General features: G+C 40.9%; 1 protein-coding gene and 1 long non-coding RNA gene across 2 annotated transcripts in view; one reads left to right on the plus strand and one right to left on the minus strand.

Annotated features, from left to right (window-relative positions):
- Window positions 1-2,944: 2,944 nt before the first annotated feature.
- Window positions 2,945-26,648, minus strand: part of LOC309643725 — a 37,886-nt gene continuing 14,182 nt past the window's right edge. The window contains exon 2 of the long non-coding RNA XR_014254032.1: window positions 2,945-10,775. This is a non-coding gene — a long non-coding RNA (uncharacterized lncRNA). The remainder of the gene's footprint in view (window positions 10,776-26,648) is intronic.
- VPS54 (VPS54 subunit of GARP complex) overlaps window positions 10,765-26,648 on the plus strand; it is a 132,594-nt gene continuing 116,710 nt past the window's right edge. The window contains exons 1-3 of the mRNA XM_082426555.1: window positions 10,765-14,830; window positions 18,252-18,516; window positions 22,183-22,326. The gene's annotated coding sequence lies outside the window, so the exon portion shown is untranslated. The remainder of the gene's footprint in view (window positions 14,831-18,251; window positions 18,517-22,182; window positions 22,327-26,648) is intronic.

Raw genomic sequence — 26,648 nt, forward strand, 5'->3', positions numbered from 1 at the left:
TTGTTTCCTTTGCTGTGTAGAAGCTTCTTAGTGTGTCCCACTTGTGTATTTTTGTTTTTGTTGCCTGTGCTTTTGGTGTCATATCTGCTGCTTCCCCATTTTAATGATGGAACACATTGAAAGAATTCTTCCCCAGGTTGATAAAGGGCTGTCGTGGTGCCTGGCACATGTAGATGCTCAAAAACTATTTGTTTTATAATTATAGAAGACTGTTAGAACTCTGAACTGTTAAGCTATCCAAACAGTCTGAGTAGAAGCATTAACAAAAACAGTCAAAAGAATGAAGGTTACAGAAGCTGTTTATTTAATCAGAAAATGTGTTTTCATTGGTCGAAAAGACAAAAATGGAAAAGGTGGAGGTATGGCAAAAGTGACAATTACTAGAAGATTGACAGGGCAACAAGGAGAAAACCCATGGGTGGTGTCAGAAGAGAACGAAAAGGATTATCCTGGAGAAGAGAGAAGAAATATCAATTATAGCCCAAAAGTATGTCATCCAGAAATTCAAGTTTTTGAGCCTTTTATTGGTTGGGGAAGACACAGAAGACAGCCAAGATTGAAAGGGAAAGTTAAGATCTACCCACCTTAGAATTTCCTGAAGTTTTACTATATCATATTACTGTATAACTATTAATAAAAATATAGAATATAAACTAGAAGGGATCTTGGCAATTAAGCTACAGGTGAGAAACCAAGGCCTTGTTAGGTAGTAGCTACCGATTGATAAATCCGGTACTAGAACCTCGGTCCCCTGTGTCCCCTAACACTCTTGATTATCATGAACTTGAGTCACCAAGATTCAGTTCAATGGCCATGTTTTTTGTTGAAGCAGAGATAAGTACATGCACTTTAATCGTTTTTATTTTTATTTTTATTTTTTTTAATTTATTTATTTACTTATTTTTGGCTGTGTTGGGTCTTTGTTTCTGTGCGAGGGCTTTCTCTAGTTGTGGCAAGCGGGGGCCACTCTTCATTGCGGTGCGCAGGCCTCTCACCATCGTGGCCTCTTTTGTTGTGGAGCACAGGCTCCAGACGCGCAGGCTCAGCAATCGTGGCTCATGGGCCCAGTTGCTCCGCGGCATGTGGGATCTTCCCACACCAGGGCTCGAACCCGTGTGCCCTGCATTGGCAGGCAGACTCTCAACCACTGCGCCACCAGGGAAGCCCCGTTTTTATTTTTAAATTCAAAGTGTCAGCAGAGTTAAAACATCAACTCTCATTGTCATATAAACAATGGCTCCCAAACGTAGGGGATGGTCTGTTTCAGAATTCTTTTCATTAAAAGGTTATCTAGTTTGGAAATGAAAGATAAGAGTAAAAGAAAACCAAGAGTTGTTCAGTAGTGTCACTTACAGCCATTTGGCCTCTACGTGAATCATTCAGCCAACAAGAGCGCTCACTCACTGACAGGGCACTTATTTTACTTTTCTATTTATTGTGAAGTTAGCACAGTTGTTTTGCATACCGCACCTCTGCAGGAATGCAACACATTCAGATACCCTTCAGTTTCTGTAGGCGTCTTTTTCAGTTGACCTTTGGAAAATAAGTTATTTGAAGTGGTGATTGTAATGTCTCATTAAAATGTTAAAATTACTGTATTGTCAAGCAACTCAGAATTTTTCTTGGTCCACAATGTAATTGAATAATAATAGCAACCTAAACCCTAAGTACCCATAAAGTTGTCTAAATCTTGAATCTTGAGGGGCAGATCTTTAGGTGGAGAGAGAGGAGTTAAATTGGGCTAGGTGTACAGACACAAGAAAAGGAACTTCCACAAGAAAGGCTGTCAGAGACCTGTAGGTGGTAGGAGCTCCCAAAGAAGGGATGGGCTCTGGTGACAGCTGAGAGGGGTAATGGGAGGAATTCCCCACTGTGGGTCTTGGTAACATGTTAGGATCCCTAAGGCAGTTACTTCCAAAGTTGAGTTTGCACAGGGATTGGGGGCGGGAAGTTAGAGAACTTGTGGCCCCCAACAGAGAAAGCATAGTAATTATCCTAATGTCCAGGTGTGGAAATTATGGGCAGGAATCATTACATCCAGAGACAGGCAGTTTCTTGGATTCCCCCTTCACCACCACTGCCTCTCAAGCAATTTCTCTCTCTCTTTCCCTCTCTCCTTCCCCTCCCTCCCCACACCCCAAACACCTGCTCCCAATTTTGGAATAAGTATAGCTCCTCATGATGACTTTTTGAAAGAAACAGTGTTCACTTGAGTGTGTAAATTCTGACAAGTTTGTTAGTGTAATTTCTATATTAGTCACACTGAATGAATGCAAATGTTAGTTGTATTTTTGATTGATTTTTTTCAGAGCACTCAACGGTGGCAAGAAGCCCTGAGTCAGGTGTACTATGCACAGTTGGTATTTAGTTGTAGAGGTAACATAATATAACTATGACGTGATACTTGTGAGGTGATGAAATGAAAGTCAAAGATACTACTCTTGGGATGTGGCCTTTCGCAGAGAAGCACTAAAAGAACGTTTACTGCTTTGGTACGTGTTACAGGATTTTTAAAGTTTGAAAGTTAACAATCAAGAGTTTGTTTGAAGATGCTTTTATGGTTTCATTATTGCTACTGACTTCAAATATGGCCATATTTATTTACCGAAGTGTTTTAATTCCTTTTTAAATACAAAAGAGCCATTGAAAATATCTGGGTGGAATTTCACAAAAACAAGGAATTCTTCAGACAAGGCACGAGTCCAAGCCTTAATCCAGTCTGGCCTCGGATACCAGTCCTCAGATGTTCCATTATCAGAGTCGGTAACAAAGGGCAGTTATTCACTGTAAATAAACTAGAGCCTAAGTGAGTGAGGAGAGTGAGAAAATATTAAGCTATACAGTCCCTTTGGAGAGGATCTAATTATACTAAAGCCAGCATTTCCTGTAATTTTGTAACATACTTTTATGTTTAACTCCTTGGCTCTATCTGTGGTCATGAATCTTATTACCTGATATCTATCTGTGGTCATGAATCTTGTTACCTGATATCCTATGGGAAGAGAAAATCCAACCCTTTTACATCAGTTAATTAATACTCGTTCTACCTCATCTTAGTTCTTAAGGACTTTGGTGCTGGTCCTATGTGTGGAACTAGACTTGTAAGAGCAGATGGTCCCAGACTAATAAATTTATGGTCTCTTCAGTTGGGGAGCTCAGTAGCTTCTTTGATATACAACAAAGTCAGAAAGAATTTTAAATGAATTATAAAGCTATCTTCAGTCTAAGGACCTTCTTAATCATTTAGTGGCTAAAGGAAAGGATATTCCAAATTATTCATAGCCAAAACATCCCTGAAAGGGTATAGTTTGGGGGACAGTTCAGAGCAGTGACCCAACATGTCAAATTCCCTAACAACAAATTCCAAGGAACTTGTCTCTATGAGCCTGTGTTGGAATTTAATTATATGTTGACCTGTGACACCGGTTTGAACATCTTTTTGATCTGCGAATATGCTTGGTTGTAATGGGAATTCAAATAGAAAGTCGATCTTAACCTTTTGATGCTTTCCTTCATTATGAATTACACCTGCTTACCAGTGACATATTCTACAAAATGGGAGAGACGTGAGTGAAAGAATTGATATAACATGTAGTAGTTTAAATTTTTAGCCTGAGAATATTACATTAATTTAACTTTTGTCATGTTCATTGCTCGTTATGGCTGACACTTTGAGCTACCAACTAACCTTCTGGGTTCCCAAATACCCCTGGTCTGATTTGTAAGTACACTTATAACCATAAGACCCAGCATTCACTAGAGAAGATTTACACACAACAGGAAGCTCACATCTCATTGAGTTGAGAACATTTCCAGAAAATCTGTTTTGTGGCTTTCTTTTTTTTTAAGTTTCTCTTTTATGTGGAAAGGTGATAGAAGTCTTTATTTATTTGGAGAACTTGGTATAAGTAAACAAAATGGAATCTTATGCAGTGACAACTTCATCTTCCTGATTGGCAAGAACGCACTGACTTTAAGACCCTCTTTCATTTGCTTCCATTTGCTTCCGTTTTCATGGTTCATTTCCAGCCAACACAGCATTTCTGAAATGCCAGCATTTGCTTTGTGTTTTCTGGCATTGTATCTAAGCAAACTAAACTTAGATGGGTGCCAACAAGGTAATGCCATGCTTTTGTGAAATTCCAGAAGATCAGTTCTTTAAATGAAATTGGAGATAGTGGAGTTGGTTTGCTGTTTGATCCAAAATTTGATCTCCTTTCTGGACCAATTGTTTTCTCATGGAGAAAAACTATTCTATGACCAGCAAACAGGTACCAGGGGCTAATATATACTGGAATGAATGGATAAGAAAGAGTAAGTAGTGCAATGCATCATGATCAATGTGATTAGAAAAGTAGCTCAGAGCAAAATTCTTTTTGGTATCTTAAATGAGTGATGTGATTTGGACCTGTATGGCTGGGACAGAAACTATTTATCTGATTTCATTCTGCTGCTTTTTTTTTTTTTTTAATTTATTTTTGGCTGTGTTGGGTCTTCGTTTCTATGCGAGGGCTTTCTCTAGTTGCGGCGAGCGGGGGCCACTCTTCATCACGGTGCGCGGACCTCTCACTGTCACGGCCTCTCTTGTTGCGGAGCACAAGCTCCAGACGCTCAGGCTCAGTAGCTGTGGCTCACGGGCCTAGTTGCTCGGCGGCATGTGGGATCCTCCCAGACCAGGGCTCAAACCTGTGTCCCCTGCATTGGCAGGCAGATTCTCAACCACTGCGCCACCAGGGAAGCCCTCATTCTGCTTCTTAAAAGCTACAGGGCCTTTGGCAGTAGAGTACAGGCTGCTCTCTTGAAGGGAAGTCTGTGCAAGAGAATAAAATACTTGTAGGAGACAAAGTTCAATCCTTCATAAAACTTGAAGAGAGTGTGAAAAATAAGAGGATGTCTTGTATAGAGTCAGCCTTCAGTTAAATATTCATTGAATATTTGAGCAGAACTGGACCCTTCATCCTTCATGAAGGATGAAGAGTTATTTTTAATTTTCTAGCAACCTTGAGATCACAAGATAGGAGAGAAGAACTTCATTCTTGAGTTGAGAGGAAAGTAATGAGAATCTTTGCTGACAGTTGTGATATACCTTCCTCTCCTTGTTCTGTGGGAGTCATGGGGAAACCTCAAAGAAGAAAGCCTGTTGACAACTTAATTTGGAAAGCAAGAGCTGATTTTAATTGGTCTTTTCCTCCACATGAACATCACAATTTACAGTGCTCTATTAAATTCAGTGGGTTTTTGTTTTTCAACATTAAATAAGATATCTAGAGAGGGATTCTTTCATTTCCCCCACCCTGAGAGCAGTTGTTTCATTGAATACCTTCTAATTACCTGACTAGTCAGATGTGTTTATCCACTGGGAAGGGAAGCATGTATTGAATACCTACTTTGGGTTCATTTAGTCAACAAAAATATATTGAGCATCTAGTAAGTGAGAGGCACTGAATAAAGAATAAAACAGACATGGTCCCTACCCTCACAATGCTGAAAATCTAGTCAAAGGGAACGAGTAAGTAAGCAATTACAATATGTGTAAGTGCTATGACAGAAATAAAGATCGTTTAAGGGCACATAGGAGGGGCACTGAACCAGACTTGGGAGGTCAGAGAAGCCTGACTTGAAGGGAGAGGACAGGGGAAGGTGGCGGTGGAGGCAGTGGGAAGAGGATTCCTAGCAAGGGATGAGCTTGTGCAGAGGCTCAGCACCAGCAGAGAGCAGTGCATATTTGAGGAACTGAAACTGAATGTGGCTAAGTGGAAAGTACAAAAAAAGGGAGGAAAAGATACAGGAGGGAGACACATCAGACAGGGCTTTTGTAAGAAAAGCCAAGGTGTCCTTGAGCTCTATCCTGATAGCCATAGGGAGACGGGGAATGACGAGATCAGATCTGCACTTTTGAAAGATCACTCTCTCTGACTGCTGTGGAGAACAGGTATGCAAGACTGGATGCAGAGAGACAAAAAGTTGCAGAATAGCCCAAGTGAGAGATGATTGGGAACTGCATACAGGAAGTAGTGGTGGGAATGGAGAGAGGCAGATGGATCTTAAACATTTAATGTATTTAAAAGTAGACTTGGCAGGACTTTATGACTGACCAGATGAAAGAGGAGCCATGACTCTGGCTTGGGCAACTTGATAGATGGTAGTTCATTCCCTGTATGGTATAACAGAAGAGCAGGTTTATAGGGAAGGGAGGAGGATGAATGTAGTTTGAGATCACTATAAACTATCCATGATGCTGTTCTGTTGGCAGTTGAATGTATGATTCTGAAACCCAAAATAAGATCCACCTTGGAGATACGGATTTGGAGAGTATCAGCCTGAGGTCCTATGAGTAAGACCTCCCAGGAAGCTGTGACCCAACCAGATGGAGCATTAACATTAAGGGGTAGGGTGGAAGAAGAGAAACCCATAGCAAAGACTGAGAAAGAGATGTCAGAGGGAAAAAGACAGAAAACCAGAAGAGATCGATGACGTGGAAGTCAAGAGAAGAGAACCCATTAAGGAGGGCTGGTCTACAGTGTCAAATTACTGAGGAGCAAAGTAAGTCAAGGGTTGAGCAATATTCTTTGGATTTAGCTACAAGGAAGGTGTCTGTGACCTTGACAACTGCATTTTCAAGGAGTGAGAAAAGTAGAAGCCAAGCTTCAGAGGTTTGAGGATGATGAAGTGGAGACCTGGAAAAGTCAAATAGTTTGATTATGGAGGGGAGGAGATGGAGAGGGAGAAGCAAAGGAGAGAAGGGAGGGAAGGGAGTAAATAGGGAATAGAGGAAAGGCAAGAAGGAGAGAGGAGGAGAAGGGAGAAAACTGGACAGAGATGCAAGGTTGAAGGAAAGATTTTTGTGTGTTTGCAGATTAGAGCTACTTAAGGATGTTTAAAGGCTGAAAGGAAGGAGCCTTTGGAGGAGGGGAGGAAGATAATGGATAGAGCATAGGATGGAGGAGATTGGATCCATAGCACATGGGAAGAATTAGCCTGAGACAAGCTAATTTCATTGTAACTGGAGGAAAGGGAAAAAAAACAACGGTGTGGATATAAGCAATGTTGGAGGTGGGCAACTGAGGGGGGAAGTTCTTATCTAATGGTTTCTTGTATCTTCCCTCTGAAATAAGCAGAGAAGGAAATAGGAGAAGAAAGAATGAAAATTTGAGGAGCATGAAGGAGGTTTGAAGTGGCTACGGGAGAGAATTGGAGACACTGCTGGGCAGCACTGAGGACCCAGGTGATGGTGGAGAATATACCAGATATTGGCAGTGATCTGCTTAGTCATGTGATTTGACTGACCATCAGCATTTGAACCCCCAGTGTTGATGTGGGGAGGCAGTTAGATTGGTCCAATATTGTTACATAGTTATGTTTGGTTGCAAGTGACAGAAAAAAAAAAAAAAAACATGAAGGAAGTCGATTGCCCTCTTACATAAAAATCCAGGCAGACTAATAAGGCTAGAATAGAACACCAGTGTGTCAGGAATCAAAATTCTTTTGAGTGCCTTACTTTGCCATCAGGGTTTGGCTTCCATGTCATGGTCTAACATGGTTACTCCAGCTCCATCCATTTTGTTTGCATTTTGGTCAGCAGGAAGAAGGCAGGACCAGCAGAAGGGCATATGCCACTTCTACCTAAATCCATTGACGATAGCTTGGTCCTTTGACATATCTAGCTGCAAGGAGGCTGAAAATTTTAGTCTTTATTATGGATGGCCATGTGACCAGTTACATTTTAAATTTAAAAATTTGAGCCCAGACCTTGGGAGATACTAAGAATCACTGCCACAAGAGGGTTTACCTGGGTAGGTACAACAGAATGGGGCTAGGAAGTAAATGATATTGTCAAGAGGGATTTAAGTAGACAGAAGGGAGCCAATAAAGGTGAGGAAGGAGCTGAGTGATCTGGTCATTTTTGTTCAGGTATCTCTTCACCCTAGTGTGGCTTATGTATTGTCACACTTCAGAGGAAAGTAAACCCTCAACTTCAGGGTGATGTGCCCTGATTGTCTCAGCCAGTATGTCTTGGTGGGGCACTATTGGCATTTGAGGCAGGCCAATTCTTCATTGTACAGGACTGTCCTGTACATTGCAAGACATTCGAAGCTCCTAGCTCCCACCCAGTAAATGCCAGTGATACCCCCAGTCATAACAACATGTTTCAATAATCTTAAGGAGGTGTTACTGCTCACAGTTGAGAACCATTGGTCTAAATTAATCATGGTAATCCCCTCTCCCTTGCCACGGTGATTGGCTCAAGGGTGGACAATTCAGACCTTAGTGAAGTAGCACATGGCTGTCTCCTAGTCACCATGATTGGTTCATGCTATTCCAACTAATGGAAGGTTAAGATTTTTGTTTGATGCTTATAGACTCACTCCCTGTCAGTCCCTCTGGACATAATGAGGAAGTATGTGGGCCCAATTGCTGCTGACATCCAGCCTATAAACACTAGGGGAGTCAGTCCCAGAATAAAGCAATGCTGAGGGTTGGTGGAGTGGAGAGACAGAAAGAAACAGAGACCATAGTAATTCTGAACTGCAGCCAACCCAAGGCCCTTGCCACTGCTGAATTTTCAGCCCCTTGAGTCAATAAATGCCCTTAATGTTCAAACCAGTTAGACTTGAGCTGCCTGGTACTTGCAAATGAAAATACATTTAATGAAAGAAGGAAGTAGAGGAAGATTGGGTCAAGGGAGTAAAAGTATAGGGAAGGATGTAAATGAGAGTAAAGGATGTGATAGATGAATGGAGGGGCTTAGGCCTTGGGTAGAAACCAAGGAAAACAGGGAGAAGAGGTACGCTGAGTTTGGCTGGATGTAAGATTTTATCAAAATTAATCTCTCTTCTCTTGGACTGGGGATTGAGGGTAATCAGAACAGTTCTAGCATTGTGCTAGGTTGACCCAATGAGGCTTATATTAACTCTAATGTGTAGAAGAAGAAACTCAAGACTCACCTGAGGACCTAAAGCTAGTAGCCAGCAGAGGCAAGTCCTAGTGAGTTTGACCCCAGTACTGAAGTCCTTTCCGCTAATTCCCCACTGCTACTTGATGCCAAAGAGGTGGAAACAACCAGATCTACCCCTCATTAATCCTTTCCACACCTCAGTCCAGGACGACAGGTAAGACTGACTGGGTCAATAGGACTGTTTTCCCCTGGATAATGGATGGTCTACCCACAGGATGTACTGTGTTTGGGGTACAAAGCACAGATGGGTCATGGGCAAGCTGGAGTGGCAAGAGAGCTTACAAAACCAACACCAGCACAAATGAAAGGAATAAACCCAGGGTGCGCCAAGAAGGAGAAATGGCTCAGAGGTTCCTGGTGAGATGAAAAGTATTGAATGTTAATTGTCAAGCATCGAATATGAGATTCTGTGCATCTGCATTTTTTTTCATTTCAGAAACTTTTATTTTTTTCCCATTTTACTTTATTTTTTGAATAGTTAATGCTTACACATGGTACAAATACAAAAGTTACAAAAGGTATACTGTGAAAAATAAGTCTTTCTCTCTCCTCTGTCCTCGAGCTGCCGTCCCTGGGGACGCAACCAGTGTTGACAGAATCAAGCCCTGCCCTCTCCCTCGCCCCTCCCCCACTCCATCATAGGCTGAGGTACATAAGCTGAGTTCTCTTCATTCAGTAAAGATACAGACCTTCCTAATGTAGCAGCCTTGAAATGGACACACTAAATAAATCAGATTTACAAAAATATATATGGTAACTTTATTGTCTATAACAACTTATTGCTAAAAAGCCCCCATTGCTGATGTAGGTGGAAAACACTTGATCTTGCAAATAAAAGATATCTCCTTTAGGTTTAAACCAGTCTCCCTCGGAAAATCACTCAGTCTTTCGGGGTTTCTCCCTCATCGCAGGGTTCTTCTCTCCCTGTTCCCTCTCCAAAAATATTGCCCAGGTGAAAGGCACGCTACAGGGGAGGTGCAGGGGAAGTCTGCCAACTGCCAGGACTTCCTGACCGTGAGGCCATTGTGAGGAAATTGTTTTCTCTGGCCTTTGGGCTACACTGATACCAGCCACTGACAGCCACGGTCCCCACCACGGCCCTCAGTGGTAAAGGCCGCACACCTTGTACCTTCTTGGCCAAAGGCCAGGCCTCCTGCAGCCCGTTCATCCTGTCAGCCTTCGTCATTCTCCCACGGGCTCTGCTGCAGACCACGCACAGGCCCGGGAACTGGGAGCATTTCTCAAGGCCCCTCATTGCCCAACCTTAGCATTTCCACTTGTCTGTAGTTGGCCTAGTTCCAAAGGGAAAAGCAGGGTACACACCCCTCCTGCCGTAGGGCCCCTGCACCCCTCATCTGGGGCAACCCTGTGCTCGCACCCTCTGACTCTCACAACTTCCTGCCTGCTGCTTCAACGTTTATCTTCCTTTCCAGCCATGGGAAAACGGCTCTGACATCACATCCTGTGTTCTTCCTGGCACTGTCTGTGACCTGCTCAGGGGCAGCCCTCCAAGCTCTGCCTCATCCGTGTATACAAATACATTTTTTTTTCTTTCAACAAAGTCTGGCTTTTACGAATCAAAGGCAGTTCATTTCAAACTATTGTCTTGCTATGAATTTTTTTTCAATCCTATTTTGAAACTCAAAGTATATGATGACTTACCCATTCTTGGCTGGGTTTTTTCCTCCCCGTGACTCAAAGCATGTCATTGACTCATTGGGTGGAGGATCCATGGAGACAGGGTTTACCGGGAAGGCAAACACGCTGGTTGAATATCTCACAATGTTATCTCCATGACATCAGCATAAGGTTTCCAGTGCTGCGGGGAAGCCAGTGTCAGTGTTGTAAATGTTATTAAGTTTTCAGTTGTGACTTGGGTAAACCCACCTGATGCAAAAACTTCATGGTCCTCAAAGTGAACATAAAACTGATTCTACTGTTATCCACCCAATTAGGCAGTGCAAGCCTGAGTCATTCTGGATTCCTCTCTTTTCTGCACACTCCATATATAACCCATCTGCTATTCAGAACCACCAAAGGGAATGGGAGACTTTTTCTAATTGTCACAAAAGCGCTGTGTGGGCCAGCCATGGCCTTGCTACTGAAACCCTCAGCCTGGCTGCCAGCATCTGTCATTGGACTTCTGCCATTGTCTCCTCCGTGGTCTCCCGCTTCTATGTCCGACCTCCTACAGTCTATTCTCCACAAAGCGATCAGACTTTTCTTTTTAAAATATAAATTAGATCCTATCACTTCCCAGCTTCCCTGCTTTAAATCCTCCAATAGCTTCCTATCACTCTGACCTGACTCCGCCTCCCTCTTCCGCCTCATCTTCCCAGCCTTCCCTCTTACTCTACTAGAGCCACACTGACCACCTTTCTGCTCTCAAATACACCAGGCTCATTTTGACCCCAGGTCCTTTGCACTTACTGTTTCTTTGCTAGCAGAGCTCTTCCCTAGATTGTCACACTACTGCCTCCTTCTCAGCCTTCAGATCTCAACTCAGATGTCACCACGCAGCCACATCCCACCCCAGGTACCGTCGACCATATTACCCTATTTTGTCTTCTTCATAGCCCTTAGTTCTTGAAATTATATTATTTGTTTGTTTAAATGTTTGTTACCTATCTCCCCCTCACTTGGAGTGCAACCACCTTGGACAGGGACTTGGTTTGCCTTCTTCAGCACTGTATTTTTGCATTAAACAGTGCCTGGCACATAATAAACAGTAAATACGTGTGGACCAAAACCAACTAAGTTCATTCAGAGGGGAAAAGGAGAAAGACAATATTTTTAAACTTGACAAGCACTCATGGATACCTTTTTATTAGTTTACAATTTAGAAGAAATCATTTCTACTAGTTTCTTTGTAAGGGAATCATAAGATTAATGTGGCTTTCTAGGGAGAAACTTGGCTGCAAGACAGAACTAGCATCTACATTTATGCCACAGAAAAGCAGCTTTTTCAAATAATCAAGTCAGATCAAGGTCTAAATTGTTAGCCTAATTTGCCAGGTACAAAATTTGAATGATTGCATGTGTGTTGCTGTGTGCTTAACCTGCTACAGATCACCTGCAATTTTAAGGTTCCCTGATTGCTAAAAGTTGTTTACTTGATTTCTTTCATTTAAGTGTAGCTGAAGCGGCAGGGCTGATCAGAGGCAAGACGTAAAAAGAGAGGCAACGTTAGTGATTTTTCAGGCACACTATAAAACAATTACCCTCAATCTTTAGGTATTTCTTGTACTTTCAAAACTAAACGCTAAGCTCTCCTTGACTTGGGCTAAATTTTTTTTGAATAACTGATACCCTGGAAAGTCCTGAACAGTTGCACAAACACTGAATCAGGGACTTTAAAACTCAGCCCTGTGTGACATGTTTAAGATGTAGGAAAATTGGGCCTCATCTTGCTCAGAATAGATGAGGTCAAACATACTTCCCCATTCCTGGTGTCTCAGAGTCTGAAATTTCTGTCATTAGAGCTTCATTTTTTATCCTGGAGTTCTCTTTTAAAATGCATATTTTCCTGGAAATATATTAGACTAATTCATGAAGATATTGAAACTAATTAGGTCCATTTTTCCTTTCGGTGGGAGAGATTACCAGCAAGAGAGCCCTGAACAAGAAGGAAAGAGATGAATTGGGAGAGACTAGAAGCCCCAGCTCTGGCTTTTCTGAACCTAGACTTCGCCCAGTACAGTACAGTAGTTGTTGAAGTACTTTGGATAATAACATTGTGGGGCAAATGATTTTAAGAATGAGTATTGTGATGTGTTACTTAATCTAAGAAAATGGATTTTTTAAACTTCAAGTGTTGCTATGCAATACGAATTTTGATGAATTTTTTCCAGATAGGGTCCCAACAGGAAACAGATGGTACACTTAAATTAGGATAAGTTGAGAAGAGCTTCTTTTCAAAGAGACTATTTGTAAGGAGGTTGTTGGGGGTGTAATGAAAACCCAAGGGACAGTCTGGGAACGAGGGGTTAAAAGAAACAGAGTGGTTGACACCCTGGGACCCTAAGGGAGTGATTATCAGCATCTGGAAAGGGAGTGTTATTTGGAGCAGACCACAGTAAGAGGAGCAGTGACCTTGACCCAAGCCAACCAAAGGCCGTCTCACTAGGAAAAAGCCAAGGGATGAATACCTTGACCTTCTCTGGTCTTCTGCAAGGGCTCCCCATTGGCCAAAGCCAACTGGCAGCCAAAGAGAAAGAGAACACATTCATACAGGGTCAGCCTCCTGGGCAGAGAGAAAGGTAGAAAACGGTGGAGAGTGGATCTCAGGAACATTGTAATGATATTTCCATTCACTTGACAAGAAGGCTTGAGGAAGAGCCATCCAAAATCCCTCCCCCTTCCCACTGCAAGTTTTCAGAGTGAAGATGTCTTGGGCTTGCGGAGAGGAAAAGGTGTGTTCTTAACATCAGCTTTGGAGCTTTGATTAGTATCTTACACTTATCTAATTTCTGTATCAAGATTGTTTATAACTGAAGTTGAAAGTCTATGATGCCAGAGTGGCCAGAAAATTTAAGGGCCTGCCACAATTTTCAGCCTAGAGCAGAGAAAGATGACCTCTCTTCCCCCTCACCATCTGACTTTATATATATGTAATGGAACAGTGGGGGCAAAAATAAATATATAAGGTTGCTTTTCGATTAGGTCAGAGAATTGTGCTTATTCAACATACCACTTATGTAATCTTTACTAACTTTCTCACATTACAAGTAATGAAACTAAATTCCAGAGAGCTTGATTCACATGCCCTGTTTTAGGAAGCCATTTCACACCCAAATCTAAACTAGAAGTATGAATTGAGACATCTATATGATATGCAGCTATAGGCTTACACAAGCAATTAGCACTGGGGCAAATTTCAAACAAGGCCAAAGACATTGACTAGCTATCTTTGCTCTGTCCCTTGGCTGCACACATTACCTTTAGGTAGCTCAGTATATGGTGAGTGGGGAAGTCTCACTGGACAACCTAGGCTTCCGTGGTACAATGATTTGTACATCTGCTCTGCTCTACATCAAAGGTTTAGACCTTTGATTTGTGATTTAGAAACTCAATTTCATCTGTTCACCCAAGAATAATCAGGTCCTGATGAACTGATATATTTACCAGCCTCACAACAGATTTTCTGGTAAATCAAAATGTCCATTGAATTACCCTGAGAAATGTTACTATCAAAAAGACAAGATTGGTGTCAGCTGGTCAACAGTCTATGGCTGAATTGTTTAGAGAAAGAATACAGACAAATCAGACATTCACATTCATTCTCAAGAAAATAACTCCAAGTATAAATCTCACTGACAGTGGGCCAAAGACATAAACATCACATGTAAATGACAACTCATAACATTAATAAATTGCTTTACTGATGATATGCCCTGCATTTTTGCAAATTCCTAGATGTTTTTGATGTGTATGTACCACAGTGTGGTGAGTTGGCATTGTAAAGCTTTGACTAGCCAGAACTTAATTAGAACCTTAAATTTAAAAGAATTTCTTTTGATGCATGTTCCAGTTACCAGTTTATTTCTTCTCAGCTCAAATCCACCCTTTACTACCCTGCTTTGTGATGCTGGAGTTGGACCCTGTAAATATTTCTCCTTTGCAGCTGGCATGATGCCTTGTCAGTAAAGAGCACTGGAGGACCACTGCAGGAGGAAAGTGCTTCTCTTCTTTGTTCTGATGTGGTTTTCCTTCTCCTGCAGTGCATGGCAGCCAGTGGGTACCAGAATCCCAACCACACTCAACCACCCAGCATGTCTCACAGGTACTCCGCGAGGTGATTTCTTCCCCATCCTGACTTGCAGCACCTCAGTGAATTTCTCTACCACCCAATGGATGACAGCTACACCCTCTTTGGTGAGATCAGAATCTCAGCCTTGAGGGGAGAAAGGGCTCTTCCAAATTTGTCCCTTCCTTGGGTGCTTGGCCTTAGTCCTATGGCAAGCATTCTCAGTGGGGGTAAAAACTGGTTCTTGGGGTGGTGTGTGTGAAATAATCTTAAGTATTACAATGGTTTATGGCCCTGCAAAAGGCCACAGCACATAAACAGATACACAATATATCTGCAGTGTTAAAATTCCATGGAGGGGAGCATTAAGGGGGGGAAATGTCTAAAAAATCTCCTTAGGGAAGCAATAATGAAAAAACAAGTTCAGTAACACTGCCTTAGAAAGTACTGCTCCCCATATAGACTATTCCTGTATTCTTTAGAGTTCTGTTTACTCCTTAGTAGTTAATCCCACTTTTAGTTAATATACTTTATATTAAACTTCCCCTGTTCAGATTACTGTGTGGTATAGGGACCACTGCAATGAAATTATACAGTAAGGGAGATAGACTGGGCTCAACTCCAGATAGAGCATGGGTAAGTGAGCAGGGGTGGAGGGGTCAGTGAATGGAAAATTATTAAGAGGAAAATCAGCAGTAAGGGGCATTCTGGCTAAATCAAACTAACAAGATTTTTGCTGAAGATAGACCTGGGTGATCAGACATCACCTGGGGGATGGTACAGGATGAGGAACCTGATCAGATATCGAGGGAGATCAGATATCGAGGGTGGAGGGTCCTGGTTAAACTCACTTAGCGGGGTTCTTGCTAAAGCTGGATTTCACAAGGAAGTGCAGAGAAGAGACGGGCCTAGGAGAAGGTTCAGGAACCTGACTAAAGTTTGGTGAAGTAAAGAATCTTTGTTAAAACATTGACAAATGAACTATATATGAAACAGAAACAGACTCACAGACATAGAGAACAGACTTGTGGTTGCCCAGGGGGAGGGGAGATGGGGGAGGGAAGGATTGGGAGTTTGGGATTAGTAGATGCAAACTATTATATATAGACTAGATAAACAACAAGGTCCTAGTGTATAGCACAGGGAACTATGTTCAATATCCTGTGATAAACCATAATGGAAAAGGATATGAAAAAGAATACGTATATGAATAACTGAGTCACTTTGCTATACAGCAGAAATTAATACAACATTGTAAATCAACTATACTTCAATAAAATAAAAAAAAAAGATCTGGACTGAGTAAAAAAAGAAAAAACAAACATTGACAAAGAGTAAGAATAGCCATTTCTCACAAGTAGAAATCCAAATGGCTAAGAAGGGTTGAAGAGAAGTTCAATGTCACCAGTAAACACAGAAATGCATGTTAAGACTTTTAAAGATACCACCTACACACAGATTTGTAAAAATTAGAAAGCTGGACAATGATTTGGCAGTCTTGGCAAAGATGTGAGAAAACAAGGACCCTCGTGTGCTGCTGGTGGGACGGTAAATAGATACAGGTATTCTACAGAGCACTTTGGCAGTATTTAATTGTGTGTGTGTGTGTGTGTGTGTGTGTGTGCTTGCACACATTCACATGCACACATGCAACCTATGACTCGGGAATTCCTCTCCGCACAGGTTCATAAGGAGAAGTGTATAAAGATGTTTATCACAGGGTTGTTTGCGGTACAAGGGAGTTAGAGGCAGTCTAGGTGTCCTATCACTAGGGAGATGGACATATTAAAGGTATCTGACACATGCTATGGAACCTTATGTAGCAGTTCAAAGAAATTAGCTATATGTGCATAAAGGAACATGGAAAGAACTTAAAAACAGCACTGCATTAAAAAAAATCAATAAACAGAAATGAGCCATTGAACAATACAGAATTAAAACACATACATTCATAAAACAATATTATATTAAAAACTTGGGGGTCCGTGCATATCCAAGCACATATTAAATATATCAGAGTGCCTGCCGATGCTGGAGATGAAAGGGCAAAATAATAAAATAGAAAAAGAAGATGATAAAATGAAACAAGAAAAGACCTTGCATGGATGATCATGTACCATCATGAACTGAGGAGAGTGATTAACTCAAGTCTTTGCACTTGAAGTCCAAAAGAAAAAAAAAAAAGCAAAGATGTAAACCCTATCTTGCTTGAAGTTTTTTCATTCCACAAATGAGATGTGATGCCTGCCTTTTGAGATAATCCATGTGAAGCACTGTGTGAGTAGCTCATCCATTTAACCACACTTGAGCAAAGCACACAGCAGTGGAAAGCCAGAGGATGGGAATAAAATATAGTGGAGGATACACCTGTAAACTGAACTCTGTAAACCAAAGCCTAAATGCAGCCTTCCTTGTGAAACCAGAAGTGCGGTGTGGAACCAAGAATGAACATATCGTTCTGTGGTATCAGATCAGTGACCCTAGCCTTGTTACTTCCATAAGCAAAAAGAAAAATTATTTGAAATAATATCTTACTATGAAAATCAGAATAGAGGAGACAAACAGGTAGCTCCAAGACATCTGCAAAGACAATTTAGTTGGCAGAGGTGGATTGTTTGGCATCCATCAAGCAGTATAAAATGCATGGTATTCATATGTGTATGTACATAATTTTTTTAAGTGAATTGATCTCAGGATTCTGTTTTTTTCAAAATGCCTTCAAACAGGAAACACAAAAGAGCCTGGTCTGATTCCAGGACTCTTCCTTTTTAAGGCTGCCAGGTCTATCCTCTTGCAGGGAATGAGAGCGGACAAGGCTGAATATTTCTCTGTGTTTCTGAAAAGGGCTTGGCTCACCGAGTCCTTGCAGCTGCGTACACCACCTGTGGAATGAATCTGTTGCCCTTTTTCAGTTCATTCTTTCTTATCTCCAACTGCCTGCTTAGGCAGATGATTGCTGGGAATTCACATGTCTTTTGTTTTTCCTTAGCTTTAAACCTATAGCCACCTAACTTAAATTACACTCTAAAGTTAGCAGTAATGCTTTTAAATGGAAGCCTCAGAGGTGGGGAAGTGAGGGAATAAGGAGTGAATTCTTGATTCTCTGCTGCTACATTATCACTTGATCCTCTAAATTATCTTTTATACTTAAAAATTTTTTTATTAGGCCATTAAAGTGAATGATTCTATAAACTGTATTCAATCAGAATTCTTAGATATTTGAAAACGTTTTTGGCTACCATTTCATTTGGCTATTATTTCACAGTAGACTCACACTACAGGTTTAAAAGTACGTAAAGATATCCTTTAGCAGCATACCAAATTTCATTAAAGAAAATTAAAATGCATACACACTTAAAAGAATACCACTTTTTTTTTTGACATCTTTATTGGAGTATAATTGCTTTACAATGATGTGTTAGTTAAAAGTAGGTAAAGACATGCTTTTAAAGTAAAACTATCACAAAGTCTGAATTTTATAGGAGAAAAGAACCGTAGCACTTACGGGCCAGTTCTCAACCTCTTTTTTCCCCTTTGCCTTCCCTGCAGTTACAGCACTCCTACATAATGAGCCTCACCTGGGAAGGACAGACATCTATGCCGTAGTTTGAAAAGATCCCTTTTCTCTTTCCTCACACCACGTTTATTAGTTTTCAAAGACCATATGGTGCTAATTGATGATAAAAGTAACAGCGTGAATCACAGACTGTTTTATGGACCAGTCCCTACTTCATCTTGAACGGGATGACATAAAGCAGGCATCCATGGGGCCACTGACATAAAACAACCCCGAGTCCCCATCTGCAGAGAGGCAGTGAGTACCCAAACACTGTTTATTGCCGTTTTTAACCTTATAATTAAATTCCATGCTTCCTCGGCTATTGGTTAAAGTATTATTTAGCATTCAATTTAAAGTTTTTTATTGGCTAGTATTAAAGTATTTGCTGTATTATCAAAAGCTTAAAATATTGTTAACCAGTTAACCAGTTTCATGATGTAGTATCTGGATTTGATTTTGTTAAATGTTATTACACATATTCATGTAGAAAAGTTACAAAATAGAGCCAACATTTTGAAGAAAAAGGAGAAAAGGGCAAAAAGAGGAAATATTTTTCATAATTGTACCAACCTAGAGAAAACAGCATTTTCCCATATATACTTCCAGTCTTAAATAAGAATATTTTTGTCTTAAACAAGAATATCTTACTTCAAAATTTTCACCCAAATAGACTTGATTTCTACAAAGGTGAGCTGCTGAGAAACCAACTTCCTTTGTGCAAACAGCCGATTCTGCTTTGGCGGGTGGGGGGGGGAGGAAATGGCTCACATCCTGACAAACAGGGCATCATTGTTACTCTATCAGAATTGGCATAAAGCCTTCTTCAGCCAGAAAGACAAGTATGTGACAGAGAATCCAAGAGTTGGCCCAGTTTAAGGGGAAAGTGGCTTAAAAGCAGATTTTATTCACATACAGAGTGTGCTAGGCATTTCCCACGTCTTCTCTCTAATTATTACAACCCAGAAAAACATGGGTTTGAGTTCCAGCTGTTCCTTACAAGCCAGGTAACCACAGATAAGTTAGAAGTCACCAGTTTTTTGCAAAGACCAATGAGTTATTACAACAGAGCCCTTAGTGCCTGGCCGGCAGTAAGGTTTCCACAAATGTAGGCTGCAGTGTTGTTATGGTCGTGGATTGCCTTCAGAATTATATGAAATACTCTATTTGAAACTCCTGCCGCACTGAGGAATTATGATTACGATACTTAGTATTACAAGGAGGGCTTGTTCTTAACCTCATGCTTTTCACTTGGCAGCACTCCCCAGTTTTTTCCTCTAGTCCAGCGCTGACCAGTAGGACTTTCTGTGACCATGGAAGTGGTCAATAATCTGTGCTATCCAATATGGTAGCCATTAGCTAGAGATGGCTATTGAGCTCTTGAAATGTGGTTAGTGCAGCTGAGGAATTGAATTTTTGCTTTAATTTTAATTAATTTAAATAGTCACAGCTAGTTCCTTAATGTCTGAGCGTTCCTACCCCCATCTCATCACAGTAATCACCTTTAGTCACGAAGCAAACCCATTTGTAAGTGCTTTAGTAAATGTCTCCTCATTCACACTGTTTTGAATAACATCATTTTACATAAAACCTTTTTAAATTGAAATGTAGTTGACATAGTTCCTTCCTGATAAATGATAAAATACAATCATACTATTAAGAAAGTAGAAACGAACTGGATATATATCCAGCATCAAGCTTCTCAGCCAAGTCGGCTATCCATTAAGCACTTTGCAAACTTGAAGGAGAAGAACTTAATAACCGTTTCAAAAAAACATTTGGCAGTTCAGATGTTTCTTTACAGATCTGGAATGAAAAGGGGATACTTCTGTTATCAAACGCCCTTCCTCACCGTATAGAGCAGAGTCTTCTTGATCTGCTCTGATTCTACCCCTTTAGGTCAGTTCTTTACCTCCCTGTGGCCTCTTGCTCAGAGCCCCTTTCTGAGCCTCAGGCTGATGCCTTCACCCACACCTGTTGTTGTGGAGTCTGAACTTGACCAGGCTCCCCAAGGGCAGCCACTGAGTAACTCAGAGTCAGTGACTAAGCGGCCGGGTCCCGGAAGTGAGCCCACATCCCTTTTTCTGGGTTCCAGGGTTCCTGCTCCTCTTCCCTCTGTTATAAAGCCAATCTTAACTTCAGGCCCTAGATAAATCACCTTACACTTATATCAAAGAAAAGCTATAAAACCAAAAACAATTTTGCCTTAGGTAAGACTAACTCTTCCTTCTCTCCCAGGGAAAGGCTGCCACCTGCTGTAATACATTAGCACTGGGCTTTTCCAAGGTCACTGAACAACCACTTGCACGTACAAAATAATGCAAAACCCCACCTGCCTTCACCTCTGTGTGTCAGGAGTGTAAATAGGAGGGCAAACCAGGAGGCATTCCTCTTAATTCCTTGACATAGGGCAAAGAAGCAAACCTATTCGTATGAATGGTGCCCAGAAGGAATTGGCATCACTCTAACTCTGAATATGAGAGCATCCTTTCTTCACCATTCAGCAACACTTTTTCAAATTAGCTCATAGTAACCTTCATAAAATCTCTGCTGTTAAGAGGCTTATCACTTACTCAGTCCTTCCAGTTCTGTGTATGTTTATCTATTCTTCACAGCCCTGGCAAGTCTTTGGTAGGTGAAAGGATGAGAGAAGAATAAAAATTGATAGTTTGCAGGACTGCATCCCTGAGCCTTGCACTCTCTCTGCAAAAAAAATCCCCAAACTCCCTTTCCCCCACTCCCACCCCAACGCCATTCATCACCCACTAGCTGTGGTAGTCTACCTAAACACACACACACACACACACACGCACACGCACACACACACACACACACACACACACACACACACACACACACACACACACACACACACACACACACACACACCCCTCCCACTCCCCTCCCTAAATTATGCCTTTGTACCTGAGAACTTACCAAACTTAGAGAATTACATAGGGATTCCAACACTGAGTAAACTCAAATATAAACAAGATGATATTTACAACTAAAAACCCAATATCCATAAAGTTTGCAATATGAGAAAAATAGAACCCCAAACCAATAACTTTTAAGTAAAAATAGCTGAGAGAAGAATACCTTTATGCCTGGGTTTAGCTTTGTAGAATCCATGTCATTGATAACACTGATACAGATGTAAAATGTCTGCATAACATTTGCCAGCCTCTTCAGGAAACTGTTATTTTGCTCACTGTAAATCAGGAGAGCTCTAGATTACCTCCTCGACATCTCCTGCCTGCATTTACAGACAGGAAGAAGCAGGCTATGGAGGCAGGAAAGGACAGAAATGTTTTTGTTGGTGTAAGAGAAGGCTTTTTAAAAGTTGCATCGATAGTCAAAGAAATGAACCTTTATAGTATCTGATGCTGCTACAAGTGTGTGTGTGTGTGTGTGTGTGTCAGTGTGTGTGTGGTTTTTTAATAAGTTTTTTACGGCAACATTTTATTTACGGTAATATTATAACAATACACCTCCCTAGCTTTTATTTCAGTTTTTTGCTTCTACAGTTTTTTAATCCTCTTTTAAATTCCTTTTACACACAATTTTGTAATCTACACAGCATTTTTAATGTCTTGAACTATTCCTTTGAGTTGTTATATCAAAATGTACATAATTATTCCCCAGTTGTTGAAGATTTAGTTTCCAAGTTTTTCGTTTTAGTTAATACTGAAATAAATATCTTTGCAGAAAGTGCTTTTTTCCTTCTTTTAAGTTAATTCACCATCTGTTACAGGGAGGGGCGTATAGTAAATGCTCAGCAAATATTTGTTGTATAAGTAAATTATTTGTAATATGTCATCAGGAATGAGAATATGAGATCAAATATCAAAACAATGCTGGTGTAAACAAACTTAATGTCTCTTGGTATAGATTAAGTAGATTTCCAAAAGAATTTTTACTTAGTTTCAGTGTCATCAGATAAGTTGATCAGCACATCATTTTCATCAATCCATCTTTTAAAATCTTGTTAATTAACAAGAGGTCAAGGCATGACAATAATACTGCTGAAATCAAAGGATATGGAGAGTCTGAATCAATATGGAGCGTGTGAGTAACGTTTTTAATTGTTTTTAAAGTCTATGCTTAATATAGTTTAATTCTTTAAGTCCTCATTCTAACTTGCAAAGCAGAGCATGTAATGGGATCAGTTAACCTACCAGATTTTAACATCTTAGGCAGTTTGGGTTTATTGGCTTTAACCCAAAGGACCAAAGTGGAACAGAATTTGTTATAAGGTAAAGTATGAGCTACAGGGGAAGGACAAGAGGCCATGGATCTTGGCTACTCAGACTGTGGTTCCCAGACTAGCTGCATCAGTATCACCTGGGATGTTAGAAATGCAGACGATGTTAGTAATGCATCACTTGTTAGAAATGCAGAAGCCCAGACCTACTGAATCCAAGTCAGCATTTTAACAAGAGCTCCAGGTGACTGTTACCCACGTGAAGTGGAGAAGCAGTACTCTTTTTTTTTTTTTAACATCTTTATTGGGGTATAATTGCTTTACAATGGTGTGTTAGTTTCTGCTTTATAACAAAGTGCATCAGCTATGCATATACATATACCCCCATATCTCCTCCCTCTTGCGTCTCCCTCCCACCCTCCCTATCCCACCCCTCTAGGTGGTCACAAAGCACCGAGCTGATCTCCTTTGGCTATGATCCCCCTGGGCTATGCGGCTGCTTCCCACTGGATATCTATTTTACATTTGGTAGTATATATAAGTCCATGCCACTCTCTCACTTCTTCCCAGCTTACCCTTCCCATTCCCCGTGTCCTCAAGTCCATTCTCTATGTCTGTGTCTTTATTCCTGTCCTGCCCCTAGGTTCTTCATAACCTTTTTTTTTTTAGATTCCATATATGTGTTAGCATACGGTATTTGTATTTCTCTTTCTGACTTACTTCACTCTGTGTGACAGACTCTAGGTCTACCCACCTCACTACAAATAACTCAATTTCGTTTCTTTTTATGGCTGAGTAATATTCCATTGTATACATGTGCCACATCTTCTTTATCCATTCATCTGTCGATGGACACTTAGGTTGCTTTCATGTCCTGGCTATTGTAAATAGAGCTGCAATGAACATTGTGGTACATGTCTCTTTTTGAATTATGGTTTTCTCAGGGCATATGCCCAGTAGTGGGATTACTGGGTCGTATGGTAGTTCTATTTTTAGTTTTTTAAGGAACCTCCATACTGTTCTTCATAGTGGCTGTATCAATTTACATTCCCACCACCAGTGCAAGAGGGTTCCCTTTTCTCCACACCCTCTCCAGCATTTATTGTTTGTAGATTTTTTGATGATGGCCTTTCTGACCGGTGTGAGGTGATACCTCATTGTAGTTTTGATTTGCATTTCTCTAATGATTAGTGAGGTTGAGCATTCTTTCATGTGTTTGTTGGCAATCTGTATATCTTCTTTGGAGAAATGTCTATTTAGGTCCTCTGCCCATTTTTGGATTGGGTTGTTTGTTTTTTTGATATTGAGCTGCATGAGCTGCTTGTAAATTTTAGAGATTAATCCTTTGTCAGTTGCTTCATTTGCAAATATTTTCTCCCCTTCTGAAGGTTGTCTTTTGGTCTTGTTTATGGTTTCCTTTGCTGTGCAAATGCTTTTAAGTTTCATTAGGTCCCATTTGTTTATTTTTGTGTTTATTTCCATTTCTCTAGGAGGTGGGTCAAAAAGGAACTTGCTGTGATTTATGTCCTAGAGTGTTCTGCCTATGTTTTCCTCTAAGAGTTTGATAGTGTCTGGCCTTACACTTAGGTCTTTAATCCATTTGGAGTTTATTTTTGTGTATGGTGTTAGGGAGTGTTCTAATTTCATCCTTTTACATGTAGCTGTCCAGTTTTCCCAGCACCACTTATTGAAGATGCTGTCTTGAAGAAGCAGTACTCTTGACAGTGAACATTGCTGCTGCCAGTTGTCTCTGGGCTTTAGCAGAAAGGAGACCCACCATGAATATTAAGAACATGAACCTAAAGACAGCAAAGAGCCGCTGTAATTTTAGGTTGGGTGCTCCTTTTGAAAACGTTCTCAATAGTATAGCCTGGCTTTTAAAAAAGTCAAATGTATTATGGAGAGCTTGAAATATAAGTTTATTTAGTATCTCACAGTAATTCAGACCCGTTTATTTTTCAAGTACAGATTTATTTGTCATACTAGCAGATAATGAATTATCTGATTTCTAAAATCCTGTAGAGATGATTTTCAACACTCTTTGCTAAAATTCCTCCTGCCACCAATTAAAATAACTTGCTCTCTATGAGATTTGAGTTCCTGATAAGCAAGAAACTTGGTTTACTTATATCAGAGATTGTCAGAATTAGCTCTTTGGTTGACTTGTATCCACCCATCTCTTGGGTGACTTAAAAAATCCAAAGATTTGGACCTTAATTCAGTTCTCTGAATCAGAATCTGTGGGTTTGGAGCTTAAGAATCTGCATCTACAAGTTGATTCTAATGCACAAAAAAGTTGGAGAAACACTATCTTTCAAGTTTTAGCAGAAAGCTGAACACCTGAGCAGTGGTTCTTAACTTTAGATGAACAATGGAACCACCTGGAAAACCTTAAAGAAACACTGATGTCTGGGTCCCACTCCCAGAGATTTTTATTTAATTGGCCTGAGGTATATAGCCTGGGCATGGAGAACCACTGACAAGGTGCTTTTGTAAACACTTATCTCACTATACTCATCATCCACTTTGTGTGGAAAGAGAAGCGGCTGGAGGTTAGAATATACATAGAGTCATGATCAGTGACAAAGCATTGGCCAACTGGTCAGGGCCTGGAAGAAGAAAGATTGGGAGATCAGGGAGGAAGAAGTCTGGGGTGGGATGGCCGTATAGGAGTGGGGATAAAGTGGATATGAAGATTGCATGTGAACACCCACCAAGAGCATCTACCACAGAAGAGGCACTAAACACCAGGAGACAAAATGACTCAGCTGGCTGATTCACTCAGCCTCCATCATCAGCTCCTATGCTGATCTAATAGACATATAAACAGAGCAGCCATGGTGGCAGGGCGGGGACTATTGTAATGGCCCCAAAACTTGGCTCTCTGTGGGGTGAGTTGAGTCACTGGTTGAAACTGCATCACAGTCCAACACCTCCCTCTGTCCAGTCCTGCTGACTCCCTTTCCCTTCTGCAGGTGTTGATCCCAATAAACTCCTTGTTTGATCATCTCCTTCTCAGAGTCTACTTCCCAGGGAACTCAGCTTGTAACGACTGACAATGCCAAGTGTTGATGACCACGTGGAACAGTTGTAATTCTCATACACTGCTTGTGGGACTGTAACTTGGTACAAACATTTTAGAAAACTGAAAGTATCTACTAAAACTGAACATAAGCATACCCTATCGTCCAGTGATGGTACTCTGAGGTATATACACAAGAGAAATGCAGACATATGGGCAGCAAGACTTGTACAAGAATGATCATAGGGGCTTCCCTGGTGGCGCAGTGGTTGAGAATCTGCCTGCCAGTGCAGGGGACATGGGTTCGAGCCCTGGTCTGGGAAGATCCCACATGCCGCGGAGCAACTAGGCCCGTGAGCCACAATTACTGAGCCTGCGCGTCTGGAGCCTGTGCTCCGCAACAAGAGAGGCCGCGATAATGAGAGGCCCCCGCACCGCGATGAAGAGTGGCCCCCACTTGCCACAACTAGAGAAAGCCCTCGCACAGAAACGAAGACCCAACACAGCCATAAATAAATAAATAAATAAAAATAATTTTTAAAAAAAGAATGATTATAGCAGCACTTTTTGCAATAGCCAATAATTGGAAATACCCCAAATATCCATTAATATAATGAATGGTTAAAAACCTATGAAATTTTCATACAATGAAATACTATTTTAAACTGAAGGAGTTGAAAAAACAGCAGAGCAAGAAGGTCTCTCCGACCTTCCCCTACTCATCCCCCTTCCTACCCTTCTCCTCTGAAACAGGTCATAAAACTCTCATGTGAGAGGTGCCCTCACTATAGCTGGAGTAAAGGTGCATCCTAATTTTGGAAGACAAAGGAACACCAAGAAGCATCCTAACAAACAGGCCTTGTGAATTTCCCCGAGTTTACTACATTATCTCATACTCCTTAACCTAGCCTCTTCCTCCATCACTCTCCACTCTTCATCAAACCTAGTGTAAAATACACAGCTGTTTCTTTGTGTCTTCATTTCCATATGAAGGCTCCCATGTCAAGTAAAATTTATATTAAATTTGTATGCTCTTCTCCTGTTAACCTGTCTCTGTCAGTTTAATTGTCAGACCCATCCAGGGACCCTAAGAGGATCAAAGAAAATTTTTTCTTCCCTATAGTAATAACCTGGAGAAGACAGAAAGTGGGCTTCTGGAGTATT

The sequence above is a fragment of the Balaenoptera physalus genome, assembly GCF_965194825.1.
Source record: "Balaenoptera physalus genome assembly, chromosome: 15".
Lineage (NCBI taxonomy): Eukaryota > Metazoa > Chordata > Mammalia > Artiodactyla > Balaenopteridae > Balaenoptera > Balaenoptera physalus.